The 16,678-nt window shown below is 44.8% G+C and overlaps 15 non-coding genes across 15 annotated transcripts; all 15 read right to left on the reverse strand.

Annotated features, from left to right (window-relative positions):
• Nucleotides 1-219: 219 nt before the first annotated feature.
• LOC130398260 (5S ribosomal RNA) lies at nucleotides 220-338 on the reverse strand. The gene has a single exon (XR_008900838.1). It is a non-coding gene; the product is annotated as a 5S ribosomal RNA (ribosomal RNA).
• A 529-nt stretch (nucleotides 339-867) lies between these two features.
• Nucleotides 868-986, reverse strand: LOC130398262 (5S ribosomal RNA). Its single transcript, XR_008900839.1, has one exon. It is a non-coding gene; the product is annotated as a 5S ribosomal RNA (ribosomal RNA).
• A 529-nt stretch (nucleotides 987-1,515) lies between these two features.
• Nucleotides 1,516-1,634, reverse strand: LOC130398263 (5S ribosomal RNA). Its single transcript, XR_008900840.1, has one exon. It is a non-coding gene; the product is annotated as a 5S ribosomal RNA (ribosomal RNA).
• A 529-nt stretch (nucleotides 1,635-2,163) lies between these two features.
• On the reverse strand, nucleotides 2,164-2,282 carry LOC130398265 (5S ribosomal RNA). Its single transcript, XR_008900842.1, has one exon. It is a non-coding gene; the product is annotated as a 5S ribosomal RNA (ribosomal RNA).
• A 528-nt stretch (nucleotides 2,283-2,810) lies between these two features.
• Nucleotides 2,811-2,929, reverse strand: LOC130398266 (5S ribosomal RNA). Its single transcript, XR_008900844.1, has one exon. It is a non-coding gene; the product is annotated as a 5S ribosomal RNA (ribosomal RNA).
• A 529-nt stretch (nucleotides 2,930-3,458) lies between these two features.
• Nucleotides 3,459-3,577, reverse strand: LOC130398267 (5S ribosomal RNA). The gene has a single exon (XR_008900845.1). It is a non-coding gene; the product is annotated as a 5S ribosomal RNA (ribosomal RNA).
• Nucleotides 3,578-4,105: 528 nt separating this feature from the next.
• Nucleotides 4,106-4,224, reverse strand: LOC130398268 (5S ribosomal RNA). Its single transcript, XR_008900846.1, has one exon. It is a non-coding gene; the product is annotated as a 5S ribosomal RNA (ribosomal RNA).
• Nucleotides 4,225-4,751: 527 nt separating this feature from the next.
• Nucleotides 4,752-4,870, reverse strand: LOC130398269 (5S ribosomal RNA). The gene has a single exon (XR_008900847.1). It is a non-coding gene; the product is annotated as a 5S ribosomal RNA (ribosomal RNA).
• Nucleotides 4,871-5,389: 519 nt separating this feature from the next.
• On the reverse strand, nucleotides 5,390-5,508 carry LOC130398271 (5S ribosomal RNA). Its single transcript, XR_008900849.1, has one exon. It is a non-coding gene; the product is annotated as a 5S ribosomal RNA (ribosomal RNA).
• Nucleotides 5,509-6,037: 529 nt separating this feature from the next.
• On the reverse strand, nucleotides 6,038-6,156 carry LOC130398273 (5S ribosomal RNA). Its single transcript, XR_008900850.1, has one exon. It is a non-coding gene; the product is annotated as a 5S ribosomal RNA (ribosomal RNA).
• Nucleotides 6,157-6,685: 529 nt separating this feature from the next.
• LOC130398274 (5S ribosomal RNA) lies at nucleotides 6,686-6,804 on the reverse strand. The gene has a single exon (XR_008900851.1). It is a non-coding gene; the product is annotated as a 5S ribosomal RNA (ribosomal RNA).
• Nucleotides 6,805-10,334: 3,530 nt separating this feature from the next.
• LOC130400243 (5S ribosomal RNA) lies at nucleotides 10,335-10,453 on the reverse strand. Its single transcript, XR_008902719.1, has one exon. It is a non-coding gene; the product is annotated as a 5S ribosomal RNA (ribosomal RNA).
• Nucleotides 10,454-10,982: 529 nt separating this feature from the next.
• Nucleotides 10,983-11,101, reverse strand: LOC130400096 (5S ribosomal RNA). Its single transcript, XR_008902578.1, has one exon. It is a non-coding gene; the product is annotated as a 5S ribosomal RNA (ribosomal RNA).
• A 486-nt stretch (nucleotides 11,102-11,587) lies between these two features.
• Nucleotides 11,588-11,706, reverse strand: LOC130400675 (5S ribosomal RNA). Its single transcript, XR_008903152.1, has one exon. It is a non-coding gene; the product is annotated as a 5S ribosomal RNA (ribosomal RNA).
• A 529-nt stretch (nucleotides 11,707-12,235) lies between these two features.
• Nucleotides 12,236-12,354, reverse strand: LOC130401181 (5S ribosomal RNA). The gene has a single exon (XR_008903643.1). It is a non-coding gene; the product is annotated as a 5S ribosomal RNA (ribosomal RNA).
• Nucleotides 12,355-16,678: the final 4,324 nt, after the last annotated feature.

Genomic DNA, 16,678 nt, shown 5'->3' on the forward strand with positions numbered 1-16,678 from the left:
GGTGAAAGTTTAAGAAATGTACAACTGTCGGTTCAGCTCTCTGGTGCTCCCTGCTGGCAGTATCACTATACTGTCCTCATGTTTCACAAAAATAGTTTTGAGAGACGTTGTCAGTTTTTGTATGTTGCTTAAATCCTCCAAAGCGGTTGGCAGTAAACATCAGGTCACGGTACGCCACGGTAGGCCACGGAGTCAATGAGCTCGAGTTGAAAAAGAAAAAGCTTACAGCACCTGGTATTCCCAGGCGGTCTCCCATCCAAGTACTAACCAGGCCCGACCCTGCTTAGCTTCCGAGATCAGACGAGATCGGGCGTGTTCAGGGTGGTATGGCCGTAAGCAATTAGTGCAGGCGCAAAACCAGGTTTTATACAGTAGCACATAAGGAGTGAGAAAGCTGCTGAGGCTCGACGTTACACTTTTACAAAAACAATCATTAGTTAGATATAAACGGCAGTAATTGATTCAGTAGGACTCCTTATCCATGTAAACGATCATTGTGACATCTGAATTCATTAATTATCTGAAATACACTGCGTGTGCGTGTGATGTTAAATGTTTGAACCAAGGTTAACGGTTAAAGTGTCAGAGAATGGGTGGTGATTTTTTGACGTCCTCCCATGATCTGAAGTGAGCGTGCGTGTTTGTGTTGGTGAAAGTTTAAGAAATGTACAACTGTCGGTTCAGCTCTCTGGTGCTCCCTGCTGGCAGTATCACTATACTGTCCTCATGTTTCACAAAAATAGTTTTGAGAGACGTTGTCAGTTTTTGTATGTTGCTTAAATCCTCCAAAGCGGTTGGCAGTAAACATCAGGTCACGGTACGCCACGGTAGGCCACGGAGGCAATGAGCTCGAGTTGAAAAAGAAAAAGCTTACAGCACCTGGTATTCCCAGGCGGTCTCCCATCCAAGTACTAACCAGGCCCGACCCTGCTTAGCTTCCGAGATCAGACGAGATCGGGCGTGTTCAGGGTGGTATGGCCGTAAGCAATTAGTGCAGGCGCAAAACCAGGTTTTATACAGTAGCACATAAGGAGTGAGAAAGCTGCTGAGGCTCGACGTTACACTCTTACAAAAACAATCATTAGTTAGATATAAACGGCAGTAATTGATTCAGTAGGACTCCTTATCCATGTAAACGATCATTGTGACATCTGAATTCATTAATTATCTGAAATACACTGCGTGTGCGTGTGATGTTAAATGTTTGAACCAAGGTTAACGGTTAAAGTGTCAGAGAATGGGTGGTGATTTTTTGACGTCCTCCCATGATCTGAAGTGAGCGTGCGTGTTTGTGTTGGTGAAAGTTTAAGAAATGTACAACTGTCGGTTCAGCTCTCTGGTGCTCCCTGCTGGCAGTATCACTATACTGTCCTCATGTTTCACAAAAATAGTTTTGAGAGACGTTGTCAGTTTTTGTATGTTGCTTAAATCCTCCAAAGCGGTTGGCAGTAAACATCAGGTCACGGTACGCCACGGTAGGCCACGGAGGCAATGAGCTCGAGTTGAAAAAGAAAAAGCTTACAGCACCTGGTATTCCCAGGCGGTCTCCCATCCAAGTACTAACCAGGCCCGACCCTGCTTAGCTTCCGAGATCAGACGAGATCGGGCGTGTTCAGGGTGGTATGGCCGTAAGCAATTAGTGCAGGCGCAAAACCAGGTTTTATACAGTAGCACATAAGGAGTGAGAAAGCTGCTGAGGCTCGACGTTACACTTTTACAAAAACAATCATTAGTTAGATATAAACGGCAGTAATTGATTCAGTAGGACTCCTTATCCATGTAAACGATCATTGTGACATCTGAATTCATTAATTATCTGAAATACACTGCGTGTGCGTGTGATGTTAAATGTTTGAACCAAGGTTAACGGTTAAAGTGTCAGAGAATGGGTGGTGATTTTTTGACGTCCTCCCATGATCTGAAGTGAGCGTGCGTGTTTGTGTTGGTGAAAGTTTAAGAAATGTACAACTGTCGGTTCAGCTCTCTGGTGCTCCCTGCTGGCAGTATCACTATACTGTCCTCATGTTTCACAAAAATAGTTTTGAGAGACGTTGTCAGTTTTTGTATGTTGCTTAAATCCTCCAAAGCGGTTGGCAGTAAACATCAGGTCACGGTACGCCACGGTAGGCCACGGAGGCAATGAGCTCGAGTTGAAAAAGAAAAAGCTTACAGCACCTGGTATTCCCAGGCGGTCTCCCATCCAAGTACTAACCAGGCCCGACCCTGCTTAGCTTCCGAGATCAGACGAGATCGGGCGTGTTCAGGGTGGTATGGCCGTAAGCAATTAGTGCAGGCGCAAAACCAGGTTTTATACAGTAGCACATAAGGAGTGAGAAAGCTGCTGAGGCTCGACGTTACACTTTTACAAAAACAATCATTAGTTAGATATAAACGGCAGTAATTGATTCAGTAGGACTCCTTATCCATGTAAACGATCATTGTGACATCTGAATTCATTAATTATCTGAAATACACTGCGTGTGCGTGTGATGTTAAATGTTTGAACCAAGGTTAACGGTTAAAGTGTCAGAGAATGGGTGGTGATTTTTTGACGTCCTCCCATGATCTGAAGTGAGCGTGCGTGTTTGTGTTGGTGAAAGTTTAAGAAATGTACAACTGTCGGTTCAGCTCTCTGGTGCTCCCTGCTGGCAGTATCACTATACTGTCCTCATGTTTCACAAAAATAGTTTTGAGAGACGTTGTCAGTTTTTGTATGTTGCTTAAATCCTCCAAAGCGGTTGGCAGTAAACATCAGGTCACGGTACGCCACGGTAGGCCACGGAGGCAATGAGCTCGAGTTGAAAAAGAAAAGCTTACAGCACCTGGTATTCCCAGGCGGTCTCCCATCCAAGTACTAACCAGGCCCGACCCTGCTTAGCTTCCGAGATCAGACGAGATCGGGCGTGTTCAGGGTGGTATGGCCGTAAGCAATTAGTGCAGGCGCAAAACCAGGTTTTATACAGTAGCACATAAGGAGTGAGAAAGCTGCTGAGGCTCGACGTTACACTTTTACAAAAACAATCATTAGTTAGATATAAACGGCAGTAATTGATTCAGTAGGACTCCTTATCCATGTAAACGATCATTGTGACATCTGAATTCATTAATTATCTGAAATACACTGCGTGTGCGTGTGATGTTAAATGTTTGAACCAAGGTTAACGGTTAAAGTGTCAGAGAATGGGTGGTGATTTTTTGACGTCCTCCCATGATCTGAAGTGAGCGTGCGTGTTTGTGTTGGTGAAAGTTTAAGAAATGTACAACTGTCGGTTCAGCTCTCTGGTGCTCCCTGCTGGCAGTATCACTATACTGTCCTCATGTTTCACAAAAATAGTTTTGAGAGACGTTGTCAGTTTTTGTATGTTGCTTAAATCCTCCAAAGCGGTTGGCAGTAAACATCAGGTCACGGTACGCCACGGTAGGCCACGGAGTCAATGAGCTCGAGTTGAAAAAGAAAAAGCTTACAGCACCTGGTATTCCCAGGCGGTCTCCCATCCAAGTACTAACCAGGCCCGACCCTGCTTAGCTTCCGAGATCAGACGAGATCGGGCGTGTTCAGGGTGGTATGGCCGTAAGCAATTAGTGCAGGCGCAAAACCAGGTTTTATACAGTAGCACATAAGGAGTGAGAAAGCTGCTGAGGCTCGACGTTACACTTTTACAAAAACAATCATTAGTTAGATATAAACGGCAGTAATTGATTCAGTAGGACTCCTTATCCATGTAAACGATCATTGTGACATCTGAATTCATTAATTATCTGAAATACACTGCGTGTGCGTGTGATGTTAAATGTTTGAACCAAGGTTAACGGTTAAAGTGTCAGAGAATGGGTGGTGATTTTTTGACGTCCTCCCATGATCTGAAGTGAGCGTGCGTGTTTGTGTTGGTGAAAGTTTAAGAAATGTACAACTGTCGGTTCAGCTCTCTGGTGCTCCCTGCTGGCAGTATCACTATACTGTCCTCATGTTTCACAAAAATAGTTTTGAGAGACGTTGTCAGTTTTTGTATGTTGCTTAAATCCTCCAAAGCGGTTGGCAGTAAACATCAGGTCACGGTACGCCACGGTAGGCCACGGAGGCAATGAGCTCGAGTTGAAAAAGAAAAGCTTACAGCACCTGGTATTCCCAGGCGGTCTCCCATCCAAGTACTAACCAGGCCCGACCCTGCTTAGCTTCCGAGATCAGACGAGATCGGGCGTGTTCAGGGTGGTATGGCCGTAAGCAATTAGTGCAGGCGCAAAACCAGGTTTTATACAGTAGCACATAAGGAGTGAGAAAGCTGCTGAGGCTCGACGTTACACTTTACAAAAACAATCATTAGTTAGATATAAACGGCAGTAATTGATTCAGTAGGACTCCTTATCCATGTAAACGATCATTGTGACATCTGAATTCATTAATTATCTGAAATACACTGCGTGTGCGTGTGATGTTAAATGTTTGAACCAAGGTTAACGGTTAAAGTGTCAGAGAATGGGTGGTGATTTTTTGACGTCCTCCCATGATCTGAAGTGAGCGTGCGTGTTTGTGTTGGTGAAAGTTTAAGAAATGTACAACTGTCGGTTCAGCTCTCTGGTGCTCCCTGCTGGCAGTATCACTATACTGTCCTCATGTTTCACAAAAATAGTTTTGAGAGACGTTGTCAGTTTTTGTATGTTGCTTAAATCCTCCAAAGCGGTTGGCAGTAAACATCAGGTCACGGTACGCCACGGTAGGCCACGGAGGCAATGAGCTCGAGTTGAAAAAGAAAAGCTTACAGCACCTGGTATTCCCAGGCGGTCTCCCATCCAAGTACTAACCAGGCCCGACCCTGCTTAGCTTCCGAGATCAGACGAGATCGGGCGTGTTCAGGGTGGTATGGCCGTAAGCAATTAGTGCAGGCGCAAAACCAGGTTTTATACAGTAGCACATAAGGAGTGAGAAAGCTGCTGAGGCTCGACGTTACACTTTTACAAAAACAATCATTAGTTAGATATAAACGGCAGTAATTGATTCAGTAGGACTCCTTATCCATGTAAACGATCATTGTGACATCTGAATTCATTAATTATCTGAAATACACTGCGTGTGCGTGTGATGTTAAATGTTTGAACCAAGGTTAACGGTTAAAGTGTCAGAGAATGGGTGGTGATTTTTTGACGTCCTCCCATGATCTGAAGTGAGCGTGCGTGTTTGTGTTGGTGAAAGTTTAAGAAATGTACAACTGTCGGTTCAGCTCTCTGGTGCTCCCTGCTGGCAGTATCACTATACTGTCCTCATGTTTCACAAAAATAGTTTTGAGAGACGTTGTCAGTTTTTGTATGTTGCTTAAATCCTCCAAAGCGGTTGGCAGTAAACATCAGGTCACGGTACGCCACGGAGTCAATGAGCTCGAGTTGAAAAAGAAAAAGCTTACAGCACCTGGTATTCCCAGGCGGTCTCCCATCCAAGTACTAACCAGGCCCGACCCTGCTTAGCTTCCGAGATCAGACGAGATCGGGCGTGTTCAGGGTGGTATGGCCGTAAGCAATTAGTGCAGGCGCAAAACCAGGTTTTATACAGTAGCACATAAGGAGTGAGAAAGCTGCTGAGGCTCGACGTTACACTTTTACAAAAACAATCATTAGTTAGATATAAACGGCAGTAATTGATTCAGTAGGACTCCTTATCCATGTAAACGATCATTGTGACATCTGAATTCATTAATTATCTGAAATACACTGCGTGTGCGTGTGATGTTAAATGTTTGAACCAAGGTTAACGGTTAAAGTGTCAGAGAATGGGTGGTGATTTTTTGACGTCCTCCCATGATCTGAAGTGAGCGTGCGTGTTTGTGTTGGTGAAAGTTTAAGAAATGTACAACTGTCGGTTCAGCTCTCTGGTGCTCCCTGCTGGCAGTATCACTATACTGTCCTCATGTTTCACAAAAATAGTTTTGAGAGACGTTGTCAGTTTTTGTATGTTGCTTAAATCCTCCAAAGCGGTTGGCAGTAAACATCAGGTCACGGTACGCCACGGTAGGCCACGGAGTCAATGAGCTCGAGTTGAAAAAGAAAAAGCTTACAGCACCTGGTATTCCCAGGCGGTCTCCCATCCAAGTACTAACCAGGCCCGACCCTGCTTAGCTTCCGAGATCAGACGAGATCGGGCGTGTTCAGGGTGGTATGGCCGTAAGCAATTAGTGCAGGCGCAAAACCAGGTTTTATACAGTAGCACATAAGGAGTGAGAAAGCTGCTGAGGCTCGACGTTACACTTTTACAAAAACAATCATTAGTTAGATATAAACGGCAGTAATTGATTCAGTAGGACTCCTTATCCATGTAAACGATCATTGTGACATCTGAATTCATTAATTATCTGAAATACACTGCGTGTGCGTGTGATGTTAAATGTTTGAACCAAGGTTAACGGTTAAAGTGTCAGAGAATGGGTGGTGATTTTTTGACGTCCTCCCATGATCTGAAGTGAGCGTGCGTGTTTGTGTTGGTGAAAGTTTAAGAAATGTACAACTGTCGGTTCAGCTCTCTGGTGCTCCCTGCTGGCAGTATCACTATACTGTCCTCATGTTTCACAAAAATAGTTTTGAGAGACGTTGTCAGTTTTTGTATGTTGCTTAAATCCTCCAAAGCGGTTGGCAGTAAACATCAGGTCACGGTACGCCACGGTAGGCCACGGAGGCAATGAGCTCGAGTTGAAAAAGAAAAAGCTTACAGCACCTGGTATTCCCAGGCGGTCTCCCATCCAAGTACTAACCAGGCCCGACCCTGCTTAGCTTCCGAGATCAGACGAGATCGGGCGTGTTCAGGGTGGTATGGCCGTAAGCAATTAGTGCAGGCGCAAAACCAGGTTTTATACAGTAGCACATAAGGAGTGAGAAAGCTGCTGAGGCTCGACGTTACACTTTTACAAAAACAATCATTAGTTAGATATAAACGGCAGTAATTGATTCAGTAGGACTCCTTATCCATGTAAACGATCATTGTGACATCTGAATTCATTAATTATCTGAAATACACTGCGTGTGCGTGTGATGTTAAATGTTTGAACCAAGGTTAACGGTTAAAGTGTCAGAGAATGGGTGGTGATTTTTTGACGTCCTCCCATGATCTGAAGTGAGCGTGCGTGTTTGTGTTGGTGAAAGTTTAAGAAATGTACAACTGTCGGTTCAGCTCTCTGGTGCTCCCTGCTGGCAGTATCACTATACTGTCCTCATGTTTCACAAAAATAGTTTTGAGAGACGTTGTCAGTTTTTGTATGTTGCTTAAATCCTCCAAAGCGGTTGGCAGTAAACATCAGGTCACGGTACGCCACGGTAGGCCACGGAGTCAATGAGCTCGAGTTGAAAAAGAAAAAGCTTACAGCACCTGGTATTCCCAGGCGGTCTCCCATCCAAGTACTAACCAGGCCCGACCCTGCTTAGCTTCCGAGATCAGACGAGATCGGGCGTGTTTTTTTTTTTTTTTTTTTTTTTTTATTAAAATTCCGTATTTACAGTAATTTACAATCTTTTACGGTCATAACCAAACACAGTATGACACACAGAAGACATACAGACAGTTGATAATCACAAATGTACGCAACAATCATATAGAGAGGTTAACCCTAATCATACACAACAAACATTTGCGTCGGAGTGGTCTGCCAGGTCTTAACAAGCAGGAAAAACAATGCCCACACTACACACTAAATCCTAACGTCCCTGATTCCGTTACCATGACTAAAGTGCTGTTCCTAACAAAATACTTGTGAAAATCCTCCCCTTCCCATCATTCAGAACCTCCTTCACATTCCCAACCACATCCTCCTTTACAAGTATTGCCACACCACACGATCTTGCCGTCCCACAATTGACGAATAACAGTCCCCTCCATTTCTCCTTGATTTCTGGCATTTTAGCCTGTGTCCAGTTTGTTTCCTGCAGCACTAAAATATCGGATTTAAAATTGATTAACACCTCATCAAACTTCGCCATATTGTTAAGACCGTTGATATTAATTGATGTGAGTGTGACCATTGAAATCAAAAGACACAGAGTGGGTATTACTGTTAAAATCATTTTTTTTTTTTACGTACCCCTTTCTTTTTCAAGTTCCTCTGTTCCTCATCGGAATCAACCCCTCTCCTGCGTCTGACCCTGGGCGCCCTCTCCCTACAAACACCCAACGCCTCATTCCCAGACTTATTCTCCCTCTCCCTTCCATCAGCCAGTGTGGGGGGGGAAATTATAGGCGCCATACCACGCCAATGAGACGCGTCGGCTGTAGCCTCAATAGTCACAGCACAAGACCCCCAGGCTGCATCTTCCTCTACTGTAGGCCACCCGGGCGCCTGTAAAGAGAGGAGCCCCGCTTGAGAGCTCCTGCCCCCCCCCAACCCTGTGCCCCCATCTCCCCCTGATGCCGGGGCCATTGACACAACCAAATCCACTTCTAGGCTAGCCCCCGTGCCATGTCCCGCCTCGTTCCCCAACTGTCCAGACCCCCGCGGCACCTTGGCTACGCCCTCCGCTGGTGTAGGGTGCCCAGATGCCGGTAGAGAGGAAAGCTCTCCTTGAGAGCTTTGCCCCCCGGGCAACCCCATGCCCCCCACACCCGGGTCCTTCAGCACAACCTGTAGCTGACTGTCCAAGACTGTCTCCCCGTCAGACAGCTCCCCGTGCTCCATCTCCTCTTCCGCACTCTCTTCCCCTCCACTTTCCTCACTCTCCAACGATACAGCCCTTGAGTCTGGGTCAACTGAGAGGGCACCCCCTCCCACCTGCTCCTCCTTACACACACAATTTCCCTTTCTATTACCACACTCTCTGCATTTAATCACAGCCACACACTCCCTTGCATAGTGTCCCTGCTTCCCGCACTTCCGACAGAGGAAGTCAGGACAGTCCCTCACTATATGTCCAGGCTGGATGCACAATCTACACACCTTTAATTGTCTGTCATGGATGACTCGGAAATATTCAGCACCCTTTTCAGTGTCAAAACGTGTGGACCAAGGCAAGGACCGTACTTCCTTGTTAAACTTCACCTTAACAAACCGTGTACCCTCACATATGGTCATCCCAGGCCACTTCCTCCTTGCAATCGGCGAAACTGCCTCCACACCCCAGTCCGCAAGCTTCTTCAGAATCTCCTCATCCGTAATGTACACTGGTAGACTCATAAAGGACACCACCATCTCATCTGCAGTCAAGTCTTTTGCGACGACGCTGGTCCCCCTTATCCTAAAACCATCCAACAATCGCCTCTTCCCGTTGGGGTGATTCATCGTTACTTCATATTGGTTCAATGAGAGGTAGCGACATCCCAAGACCAATCCACATACACTCTGCATCGCCCTTAGCATCTCCATCATCGGGATTTTCTCCTCTCCCACAAGCTCCACAGCCACAGACAACTCCCTGCAGTAGCTCGGGCCACCATCCGCAACCTTGTCCTCCTTCTCTCTTGTTGCTCTCTCCGCAGTCACCGGTCTCCCGCCTAGTACGTCCTCCGATGTCCTCTTCGCCACACAACCACCATCCGTCACCGCAGCAGGAGCCGTGTTCCGTTCCATGCCGTCTTCCATTCGAGTTTTCGAAACCGCGTGAGACATCGAAAAAAAACCGAACTAAAGTATACTAATACTCCCCCAAACAGCAAGCTGTCGGGGGAATAAACGACTAGACGCAAAACTAACCAAAAAAATATCTATAAATACTTGATTTACCACCAAAAGAATCCTCGCTCCAACACCGTCCTCCTCTCACCACTCAAGCACACCAAACACTTCCTCAATGGGCGTATCACTTCCTCAATGGGCGTGTTCAGGGTGGTATGGCCGTAAGCATTTAGTGCAGGCGCAAAACCAGGTTTTATACAGTAGCACATAAGGAGTGAGAAAGCTGCTGAGGCTCGACGTTACACTTTTACAAAAACAATCATTAGTTAGATATAAACGGCAGTAATTGATTCAGTAGGACTCCTTATCCATGTAAACGATCATTGTGACATCTGAATTCATTAATTATCTGAAATACACTGCGTGTGCGTGTGATGTTAAATGTTTGAACCAAGGTTAACAGTTAAAGTGTAAGAGAATGGGTGGTGATTTTTTGACGTCCTCCCATGATCTGAAGTGAGCGTGCGTGTTTGTGTTGGTGAGAGTTTAAGAAATGTACAACTGTCGGTTCAGCTCTCTGGTGCTCCCTGCTGGCAGTATCACTATACTGTCCTCATGTTTCACAAAAATAGTTTTGAGAGACGTTGTCAGTTTTTGTATGTTGCTTAAATCCTCCAAAGCGGTTGGCAGTAAACATCAGGTCACGGTACGCCACGGTAGGCCACGGAGGCAATGAGCTCGAGTTGAAAAAGAATAAGCTTACAGCACCTGCTATTCCCAGGCGGTCTCCCATCCAAGTACTAACCAGGCCCGACCCTGCTTAGCTTCCGAGATCAGACGAGATCGGGCGTGTTCAGGGTGGTATGGCCGTAAGCAATTAGTGCAGGCGCAAAACCAGGTTTTATACAGTAGCACATAAGGAGTGAGAAAGCTGCTGAGGCTCGACGTTACACTCTTACAAAAACAATCATTAGTTAGATATAAACGGCAGTAATTGATTCAGTAGGACTCCTTATCCATGTAAACGATCATTGTGACATCTGAATTCATTAATTATCTGAAATACACTGCGTGTGCGTGTGATGTTAAATGTTTGAACCAAGGTTAACGGTTAAAGTGTCAGAGAATGGGTGGTGATTTTTTGACGTCCTCCCATGATCTGAAGTGAGCGTGCGTGTTTGTGTTGGTGAAAGTTTAAGAAATGTACAACTGTCGGTTCAGCTCTCTGGTGCTCCCTGCTGGCAGTATCACTATACTGTCCTCATGTTTCACAAAAATAGTTTTGAGAGACGTTGTCAGTTTTTGTATGTTGCTTAAATCCTCCAAAGCGGTTGGCAGTAAACATCAGGTCACGGTACGCCACGGTAGGCCACGGAGTCAATGAGCTCGAGTTGAAAAAGAAATAGCTTACAGCACCTGGTATTCCCAGGCGGTCTCCCATCCAAGTACTAACCAGGCCCGACCCTGCTTAGCTTCCGAGATCAGACGAGATCGGGCGTGTTCAGGGTGGTATGGCCGTAATCAATTAGTGCAGGCGCAAAACCAGGTTTTATACAGTAGCACATAAGGAGTGAGAAAGCCACTGAGGCTTGACGTTACACTTTTACAAAAACAATCATTAGTTAGACATAAACGGCAGTAATTGATTCAGTAGGACTCCTTATCCATGTAAACGATCATTGTGACATCTGAATTCATTAATTATCTGAAATACACTGCGTGTGCGTGTGTATGGGTGGTGATTTTTTGACGTCCTCCCATGATCTGAAGTGAGCGTGCGTGTTTGTGTTGGTGAAAGTTTAAGAAATATACAACTGTCGTTTCAGCTCTCTGGTGCTCCCTGCTGGCAGTATCACTATACTGTCCTCATGTTTCACAAAAATAGTTTTGAGAGACGTTGTCAGTTTTTGTATGTTGCTTAAATCCTCCAAAGCGGTTGGCAGTAAACATCAGGTCACGGTACGCCACGGTAGGCCACGGAGGCAATGAGCTCGAGTTGAAAAAGAAAAAGCTTACAGCACCTGGTATTCCCAGGCGGTCTCCCAACCAAGTACTAACCAGGCCCGACCCTGCTTAGCTTCCGAGATCAGACGAGATCGGGCGTGTTCAGGGTGGTATGGCCGCAAACAATTAGTGCAGGCGCAAAACCAGGTTTTATACAGTAGCACATAAGGAGTGAGAAAGCTGCTGAGGCTTGACATTACACTTTTACAAAAACAATCATTAGTTAGATATAAACGGCAGTAATTGATTCAGTAGGACTCCTTATCCATGTAAACGATCATTGTGACATCTGAATTCATTAATTATCTGAAATGCACTGCGTGAGCGTGTGATGTTAAATGTTTGAACCAAGGTTAACGGTTAAAGTGTCAGAGAATGGGTGGTGATTTTTTGACGTCCTCCCATGATCTGAAGTGAGCGTGCGTGTTTGTGTTGGTGAAAGTTTAAGAAATGTACAACTGTCGGTTCAGCTCTCTGGTGCTCCCTGCTGGCAGTATCACTATACTGTCCTCATGTTTCACAAAAATAGTTTTGAGAGACGTTGTCAGTTTTTGTATGTTGCTTAAATCCTCCAAAGCGGTTGGCAGTAAACATCAGGTCACGGTACGCCACGGTAGGCCACGGAGGCAATGAGCTTGAGTTGAAAAAGAAAAAGCTTACAGCACCTGGTATTCCCAGCCGGTCTCCCATCCAAGTACTAACCAGGCCCGACCCTGCTTAGCTTCCGAGATCAGACGAGATCGGGCGTGTTCAGGGTGGTATGGCCGTAAGGAATTAGTGCAGGCGCAAAACCAGGTTTTATACAGTAGCACATAAGGAGTGAGAAAGCTGCTGAGGCTCGACATTACACTTTTACAAAAACAATCATTAGTTAGATATAAACGGCAGTAATTGATTCAGTAGGACTCCTTATCCATGTAAACGATCATTGTGACATCTGAATTCATTAATTATCTGAAATACACTGCGTGTGCGTGTGATGTTAAATGTTTGAACCAAGGTTAACGGTTAAAGTGTCAGAGAATGGGTGGTGATTTTTTGACGTCCTCCCATGATCTGAAGTGAGCGTGCGTGTTTGTGTTGGTGAAAGTTTAAGAAATGTACAACTGTCGGTTCAGCTCTCTGGTGCTCCCTGCTGGCAGTATCACTATACTGTCCTCATGTTTCACAAAAACAGTTTTGAGAGACGTTGTCAGTTTTTGTATGTTGCTTCATTCAACACCAAATGCTAAGCTACCCAAAGCTAAAGTTACATGTATCAGCCGGATTAGCCCGTCACTCAAATCAACCCTGCCACTGAAGAACCGGTTCCTGCCACTTCAAGAGTCCACGAACGCGCCTGCCACCGATGCACCCCTGAGCCCCGAGATGCGTCCGGACGGACAGTGCGGACAGAGACGGAACAACCAGTCGCCACGGATGCGGGCTGCGCATGCCTCTGCCACCTGTGCAACCCTGACCCCTGAAATGTGTCCGCACAGACGGTACGGGCAGACATGGAACAACCAGTCGCCACGGAGGCGGGCTGCGCATGTGTCTGCCACCGTCCAACAAGGGCCCATCTCAGAGAAAGCAGATGAACCAGACATTCTGATTATAGGAGACTCAACTATCAAGGATATAACCGGTAAGAAGATCAAAACATGCATCTTCCCATATGGAATGGTTAGTCATATCAACCATAAACTAGACAAAGTCATATTGGAGAACCCCAAAATCTCACAGATTATTGTGCATGCAGGATTTAATGATGTTCAAAGAGAACAGTCAGAACTTCTGAAGAGGGATTACATTGATCTATTGGATACACTGGACAAAATTCACATCAAGTCTTCCATCAGTGGACCCATACCAACAGTTGACAGGGGAATAAACAGATTCAGTCGTCTACTTGCACTGAATACATGGCTTTCCAGAGTCTGCAATGAAAGAGGAAGGGACTTTATTGACAATTTCAACTTATTCTGGGGGCGCAAATATCTTTTCAAAGCAGATGGCCTACACTCAAACAGGTTAGGCTCAAAACTGTTGAGGGACAATCTTCTCTTCTCGCTTTACGCACAGGCCACAATCTTGCCATGGTCTGACGCACAGGCCACAATCAGAGCACTGGTTGAGAAGAAGCGAGACTACAGCCTCCCCCACACAACTACTCTGCCACTATCTGACACACAGATAGCAGACAGCCCACAGACCTTGAAGAGAGACAACAGCCCGCCCGACGCCATCAACACTGTGCCCTCCCCCATCGCTGATGCTGGCTTGGCGAGGAACGGCCACCCCCCTCCTCTGCATTCCCCCATCGACGATGACCTCCAGCCTCATCTCTCCCATAGCCACAACAACAACTCCAGCTGGGATAGAGTCTCCGATGTCTCCCTTTGCGATTTTCCAGCCGAATTTAAGAAACTGGAATATGCTGGCATCAAACTTGCATCTGTGTCAATGATAGCATCGCCACGTCATGGCCGCAGGACGCTAACACCCAGGAGGATGGCGCCCCACCCCCACCACCGTACTGATAGTAGTCCTGAGTATTACTGAGACAAAAAAGGGTTCAGCCGTAGACACAGTATAAAGGAAGTTTCTCATAATCTGCTGAACCCAAGGTTGCCTACGTCAAAGCAGGGCAACTTTCGCATTCATGCTGTAACCACTAAGAGAGTAAACAAAGGGAAACTTAGACACACTGCTAACCTCACAAATCTCATATCTATTGCCTCCAAACCAAAAACAACCTTAAAGCCTATCAACAGCACCATCAGGATGGCTCTACTTAATGTGAGGTCTCTTAATAACAAATCATTTTTAGTTAATGATCTTATTAACACTTCTAAACTGGATTTTATGTTTTTAACTGAAACATGGCTGGAACAAAATAACAGTGCAACCGTTCTGATAGAGACAGCTCCTCCCGACTATAACTTTTTTGATGCATGTAGATCTGGAAAAAGAGGTGGAGGGGTTGCTGCTATATTTAAAAATGTATTTCAGGGGAAACAGATGTTATTTGGTGATTTTCCATCGTTCGAATACCTTAGTGCTGTATTGAAATGCTCCCCCAGAGTTCTCCTATTAATTATTTACAGGCCACCCACATATTCTGCAAATTTTTTCGATGACTTCACAGAATTATTGTCTAGCATCTCCACAGAATTTGACTGTCTAGTTATAACTGGTGACTTCAATTTTCATACTGATGATTTGAATGACAAGTGTGCCAAAAAACTTTTTACCATTTTGGACACATTTGAACTGTCTCAACATGTGAAAGAGGCTACTCATTGTAAGGGGCACACTCTAGACCTGGTTATCACAAAGGGCCTCAATGTTTCTGATCTCTCTGTGACTGATCCTTCCTTGTCTGACCACTTTTGTGTTTTCTTTAACATATCTTTTATTCCCGACATACAGACAAAATCAAACACTGTCAAAAAACGGTATATCAATGAAGATTCTAATGTACTTTTTAAAAAGGCCATCTCCTTGCTACCACCTCTAAACCCATGTTCTGCTGATGATCTTGTAGAAAACTTTAATTTGAAAATTTTGAAAGTCATAGATATCATTGCACCTTATAAGGTTAAAACGATTTCTGGAAAGCAAAAGGCACCCTGGAGAAAAGCTGCTTCTGTAACAGCACAGAAAAAAGAATGCAGGAAGGTTGAACGCATCTGGCGTAAAACAAAACTTCATATTCACCATGATATCTATAAAGAGAGCCTCCGTGCCTACAATTTAGACTTAAAAAATGCTAGAGAAACATTTTTCTCCAATATCATTAAAACCAACACTAATAATGCAAAAACCCTATTTGCAACTGTTGACAGACTGACCAACCCCCCAACAGAAATTCCACCTGATCTCCATTCCACGCAGAAATGCAATGAGTTTGCAGCTTTTTATATTGATAAAATTGAAGGTATCAGACGCGCCATCAATATCTCCACGTCAAACAAAAATGTTGGACTACCACCCTGTTCAGGCAAAAATTACGTGGCAAGGATGGCATGCTTTGATGTTATAGACTCTCAAAATCTTGTGGAAACTGTGACACAACTAAAGCCATCCACCTGTTGCCTTGATACTATACCTACCAACCTCTTTAAGAATGTTTTCGACTGCCTAGCAGTAGACATATTGCAGATAGTTAACAACTCTCTCCAGTCAGGAAAGTTCCCAAAAGCTTTGAAAACTGCAGTTATTAAACCCCTTTTAAAAAAGCGGAGCCTAGATGCCTCTATTATTAACAACTACAGACCAATATCAAATCTACCCTTCATAAGTAAAATCATTGAGAAAGTTGTCCTCCAGCAACTAAATCACTTCCTGGCATCAACTGGTTGCTATGACACCTTCCAATCAGGATTTCGACCCCTGCACAGCACTGAGACCGCCCTTATTAAAGTTGTAAACGACATCCGTCTTAACACAGACTCTGGCAAAACCTCAATACTAATGCTACTTGACCTCAGTGCTGCATTCGACACTGTAGACCATACATTACTTCTGGAAAGGTTAGAAAACTGGGTGGGGCTTTCAGGCACTGTCTTAAATTGGTTCAGGTCCTACCTACAAAATAGGAACTACTTTGTTTCCATTGGCGACTTTGTATCAGAATCAACCAACGTGACATGTGGAGTACCATAAGGTTCGATCTTAGGACCCTCTTTATTCAACATCTACATGCTCCCACTAGGGCAAATCATGCAAAATAACAATATTGACCATCATTGCTATGCTGATGACACGCAAATCTATGTATCGCTATCACCAAATGACTATCGGCCCATAGATCTGCTGTGCCAGTGCATTGAGCAAGTGAAGGAATGGATGTGCCGAAATTTCCTTCAACTAAATGAGGACAAAACAGAGATAATTGTATTTGGTTCTAAAACGGAAAGGCTTAAAGTAACCCAACACCTTCACTCTCTGTCCCTGAAAACCTCAATCAAAGCCAGAAATCTAGGGGTTATCATGGATTCAGATTTACATTTTGACAGTCACATCAAATCAGTTACAAAATCGGCATATTATCACCTTAAAAATGTAGCAAGACTTAGAGGGCTCATGTCCACCGAAGACTTACAAAAACT

This window comes from Gadus chalcogrammus, chromosome 12 (assembly GCF_026213295.1).
Source record: "Gadus chalcogrammus isolate NIFS_2021 chromosome 12, NIFS_Gcha_1.0, whole genome shotgun sequence".
Taxonomy (NCBI): domain Eukaryota; kingdom Metazoa; phylum Chordata; class Actinopteri; order Gadiformes; family Gadidae; genus Gadus; species Gadus chalcogrammus.